The sequence below is a fragment of the Crocodylus porosus genome, unplaced genomic scaffold (assembly GCF_001723895.1).
Source record: "Crocodylus porosus isolate Cpor-Errol unplaced genomic scaffold, CroPor_comp1, whole genome shotgun sequence".
In the NCBI taxonomy this organism is placed as follows: Eukaryota; Metazoa; Chordata; order Crocodylia; family Crocodylidae; genus Crocodylus; species Crocodylus porosus.
Genome location: NW_017728948.1, coordinates 21,730,068 through 21,735,574, shown reverse-complemented (window position 1 = coordinate 21,735,574; position 5,507 = coordinate 21,730,068). Strand labels below are relative to the sequence as shown.

Below are 5,507 nucleotides of genomic sequence, written 5' to 3'. Positions count from 1 at the left end.
GCCCCCCTCCGCAGGGCCCTCATACTGCCCCCCTGCATGGCCCACAGCTCACTTGTAGCAGCAGTGGCTATCGGGGCACTTGGGGACTCCTGGCACAGCCCCCACACACAGTGTGGGGCAGCACGGCTCAGCCCTGGCCATCTGGTACCCAGCGCTGCCTGTACCACATTGCGCAAGCCTGGCCCAGCTCAGTGCAGGGCTGTGCACCTTCAGGCAGCTCCAGGCCACTCGGGCTGTCACCTGGGACCCCGTGCCACACGTAGGAACCACCTGTTGTGCATGGGCCAGGTGGTCCCTGCGAGTGGTGCAGAGCCTGAGTGAAAGCCTGAGTGGCCCAGAGCTGCCCAAAGTCGCATGGCCCTCCACTGAGCCAGGCTGGGACCACGCGATATGGCACAGGTAGTGCTAAGTGCCAGGAGGCTGGGGCTGTGCCAGGTTGCCCCATGTGCCCTGATGACTGCTGCTCCTGTGGGTGATCTGTACGCCATGTGGGGGGGGCTGTGGGGAGGGGAAATGGCCCATGTGGGGGGTGGGGGCTGGGCCCCCCCCCAACAGTTCCCCACACCTTCACAGCCCCCACTTCTTTTAGGCCCCTTCCAGCCCCCTACTTACCTGGAACAGAGCCTGGGTCCAGGTCACTGCAGCCTTCATTTCTGTTTACCCTGCACAAGCAGGCAGCATGCTGCAGCATCGGGTCAAGGGGCAGGCATAGAGATGCTCTGGCCAGCTGTCAGAGCATCTCTTTGGAGGACCCAAGCCTCCTGCTCCACTTTTTTACTGGTTTTTTTTTTTTTGATAGTTGGATATCCAGGTATCAAATTTTGAACTTGCGCTGTAAATATGCAGTGCAGGGAACATTTTTTTTGTTCCCCGTGTGCCTCTTGCCGTCCCTCAAACTGCCTGTGCTTGCCACCTCACCATCTGAGGATGCTGGCCAGAGCCATGCCATTGCTGACAGCAAGGACTCAGTGGAACCATTGGCCACCCCAGCCCCAGCCATGTCATAAGGCTCACACAGGCCCCCGCCTCCCAGTCCCTGCCCCCGGCCTCTCATCCTTGCCCATACTCCCCTGCCCCTGGGTTCCCCCTAACCCCCACAATAAGAAGGGAGGTGGGAGACAATGCAGAACTTTACTGAGCAACCCATGCCCCTAAAGCTAGGCGAGCACAGGAGTCTCACATACTGAGGAACATGCTGATGCCAGTAGTGATGGCCTCCTCAGTTAGAGGGGGCAGGGATGTGTAGTGCAGCCACAGGTAGCCCTTGAGCTGCCAGCAAAGGTTGCCATCTGCACCATCAAAGCTCATGGTCCTGTATTAGGTGCGCAGTGTGCCCAGGGCACCATGGCAATCAGCAGCATCAGGACATAATGGGCCAGGCACCCTTCAGTCTGAGCACACAGTTCCTCATGTACTGCCCATGACACATGCACCAGGGGAACAATCGGGGCACAGTGTCAGTGCGCCAGGGTTAGCCCCAGGGTGCTCTCCCAGAAAGGCTGCCTACAGGGAGAGAAGGGGTGCAAGTAGCTCTTTGTCCCAGTCATCTGGGAGTCCCGCACCCCACAAGCCTGCCCTCCATGAGCTGAACAGGAGCACAGGTCTATGGCTGCCCTACGGAGGGTGGGGGGGTGAGTTATGGAACCACAGCAGCAGGTGCCGTCAAGAGCCTGGCCTATCCCACTCTGAGAATGTCGTGGGGGAGGCAGGCTGCCTGAGGCCAGAGGCCAATGCCCAATGGCCCCTGAGGAGCATACAGGGATAGGGGGCTCAGCCAGCAGCTGCCTGGGCCTGGGCTTCCCCAGCCAATTTACCATGGTCCCTAGGCACCCACACATGCCTGATCTGGGGCCAGGCACCACATGGCCCCTGGTACAGAGCATCTTGTCTGAGAAATATTGCAAACTCCCACAAACAGCTTCTGCCTCATGGTTCTGTAGGTCCTGTAGCTGCACGCAGGGAAGAGGCTGCCCTTGGCATCTGGAATGCAACTGCAGGGTTGCCATGACCCACAGCTGGGTCCCTGCTGATCTGCCGGCTCCACCAGAGGTGGACACAGGACTGCTCCATCCTGCAGCTGGCGGCTGCATTGGAGGACTGGCTGAGAACACACAGGCCTGGTGGGAGGAGGATGCTGCCCACAAGGATGTGCAAAACTGGGCAGACTGAGAAGTTCTGGGTATAGCCACTGGCCCTGGAGTCACTTTGCTGCAAGAGCAGAACACAATCCTGGCTGAGGCAGTCCAGGCCACAGACAATGACTGCTGGGTGCTGGACACTGTTCTGGCCCTGGCAGTTGCCTTCATGATGCCCCCTGCTGGGCCTGGGAGGAGGTCTTGCACCACCTCCAGCAGCCAGGAGCCCTTGTCCTGGACCCCACCCTGAATCTGGTGCCACCCAGGCCCCTCACCTGGGCCCAGTGCCGCTGCTCACTCCAGCTCCATACAGCAAGGCCAGGACCACACATCAGGCCTTTTAGCCCTGGACACAGGCTGCACAGCCCACATGGGGGGGACCAGCGGCTGCTGTTGCCCCTGGGTGAGCCCCCTACATGCTGCTCTCACTGTGGTGCATGCACCCACATGGGACTAGCCAGTGGCCAGGATGCTGGCTCTACCTCCTAAGTGCCCCATCCCACAGCCCCCCACCCTGGGACACCATACAAAGGACAGCTCTGGCAGCTGTACAAAGGCAAACTTGGGAAAACTGCAGCCTCAGGGAAAAATACAAAAGTTTTCAGAGGGAAGAGGGTGTTTTACTGTTGGTGGGTGGGATGGGTGACGGAGGAGCTCTGTTTGTTGGGGAGGGAGGAGGAAAGGGGGCTCTGTGTGATGTGAGGGGAATTTGTTCTTCTGAGATGTGTTTGCAGTGAGCATGGTGCTGGGGGGGGGAATCCAGGGCTCCTTAGGCAGTGGTCCAGGTGGGCTACAGTGAGGTGTGCAGAAAGAGGTGGTCAGCCAGGACCTCCCACATCTGCTGCCCTGTCCCCTGCTGATGGGTGTGTGGCTCACCTGAGGCCTCAGTGAGGGGACCCACTGCTGTTGCTGCTGCCACAGGTGGTGCTCCCACTTCCAGGCATCCTCTGCCCACCTGACCTCCTCCACCCAAGCCTCATGAGTGATCTCCCCCTAGCATCGCAGATGTTATGCAGCACATAGGCTGCAACAATGACCTGGGGGAGGTTGTCCTTTGGAAACTCGAGGTGGGCAGTGGGAGCACCAGTGCCCCTTGAGATGGCCCAAGTTGCGCTCCACCAGGATGCAGGTCCAGCCCAGGCAGTGGTTAAAGTGGGCCTGGTGGTGTTCCAGCTGGCCAGTGTAGGGCTGCATGAGCCAAGGCAGGAGGAGGTAGGCAGGGTCCCCGTTGAGGAGGGGTGAGACGGTCATGGCACCCAGCTGCAAATCCAGCACCTCACCACTCTCCACCAGGCCCAGCAGGCCGGAGCTCCTGAAGGCACAGGCATCATGGGCACTGCCCTCCCAGCCATCACTCATGTGCATTAAGGCCCCCCAGTGAGTAGGTGATAGGTATGTGGGTCCCACCCAGGGCCCCAATGCACTGGGTGAATCCCAGGGCATGGAGCCCCACTACCACTGCCAGGGGTTGTGCACGTGGAGCACCGTGTGCCCCAGCATGTCCTGGAGGGCCCTGAACACCTCCAGTATGGTCTCCCTGATGGTGGGGTCTTGCCCACCCCAAAGAGATGGCCCACATAGCAGAGGCTTGCAGGTGTGGACACCCTGAGCAGGGTGAGAGCTAGTTGGGTGTCCACAGGGAAGAGTGGCTATATGGCAGTGTCCTGCTGCTCGGGGTGGAGCCAGAGCTGCTCAAGGAGCTCCTGGAATGTGGAACAGGTCCTGCGGAACATCTTCAGCCATGGCTTGTCATAACAGGTGTGCTGGATAATGTGCAGCCAACACTCCTGGAGGCCCTGGAACATGATGGCAGCTCTGGCGGTGGTGTCCCTAGCCTACTGTCATGCTGGTGGCAGCTTCATAGTGGTGGTGGTGCCCCTTGGAACTCCCCCCCATGACAGCAGGGGCCCATTGCAGGGCTGCAGGAATTTCAGTGGTAAGAACAGCAATTTTTCTGCCTAGTCCCTGCATGTATAGATGCTCACGTAAGAGAGTTTATTCTAGAGTAAACTGATCCTAGATCAAATGCATGTGTAGATGCACTCACTGTTACTCAGATTACAGGTAATCATGTGAGTTAGCTTTGATAAGACAGGCAGAAACAGGTCTACAGGCCAACCTGTTATTTGCTTGTACTTCAAAATGCAAAAATCCCAAAGTCTATCCAGCTACCATGCAAACACAACATAGATATTCACCTATTGGCTAGGAAGACTTGAGAAACAGGAGGAGGGTGGTATGCAGATTTGATGTTGACTTTTCTGAGTTCTCTAAATTTCACTCCATCCTATACCCTATATTTATAGAAGCCTGGTTCTACTTTTCTAGTAAGTGATGTTTACTGGTTTTATTTAAATTTCTTTGTTTCACTGAAACATTTAGAATGGGACTGAACCAGATTTTGTGGACTTGGAAGGGATCTATTTAGTTTGGAGTTATTTCCTTGGGAAAGAAAAAGGGAGGATTTATCATCATCTCCTTTCCTTCCCCATTGTGGAATGCTGCTTAACATTGTCCTGTTTCTTCTTTACTTTAGCTAATGGTCTTCTCACAAGGCTGTAGTTTATAAATTAACTAAGCATTTTTTTTTAAAAAATATGTATTATAGCAAAATAACATCATACATTTAGTTACACCAATCACTACTAATAATATTTTAAGATAAAGTTATAATATACTATATTTGGATTCATTAATGTATGGTCTTACCTTATAATGTCTACTTTCAGGCCGTGTGCTTTACTGAATTGCACCTCATTACTGGGTTAGTTAGACATGTTGATAGCTGCCTTTATTTTGATGACCACGCTAGGTGTTACATTTGCAAGGGTTCATGCTAGAAACAGGCTTTGGGGCCTTCTGCTTAGTCATACTTCTGCAGCTTGGCCCAGATCCCTTGAAAATGGCCATGGCTGGCAACAATATCTCCCATGTCTTTGTTATAAAATGAAACTTGCCCAAAATGAATGCCAATTTGAGAGCAGCTGTGAAAAGGCTAACAGTGGGCTATGCCCCTCCTGCTTCATGGAAGGGACAGACCAGTTGCAGTCACCTTGTCACAGCATCTTTATCCTTCTATGCCTCAATGCAGTGAAATTCAGGCAAAGAAAATCCCCACTTAAGACACACACCCCAGTATTGGATAGCTGGTTTTTTGGGAAAAGGTGAGCGCAATGTTCACAGAATCATAGAATCAATGAGTCGGAAGGGACCTAGACAGATCATCGAGTCCGACTCCCTGCCATGGGCAGGAAGGAGCACTGGGGGTGGCAGGGGTCAAAAGACCTCAGCCAGGTGCCTATCCAGTCTCCTCTTGAAGATTTTTAGGGTGAGAGCACCACCTCCCTGGGAAGCCTACTCCAGGCTCTGGCC

At 54.9% G+C, this 5,507-nt stretch overlaps 1 protein-coding gene across 4 annotated transcripts in view; it reads right to left on the bottom strand.

Moving 5' to 3' along the window:
- Positions 1-5,507, bottom strand: part of PPP2R2C (protein phosphatase 2 regulatory subunit Bgamma) — a 350,473-nt gene that overhangs the window by 108,388 nt on the left and 236,578 nt on the right. The window lies entirely within an intron of this gene.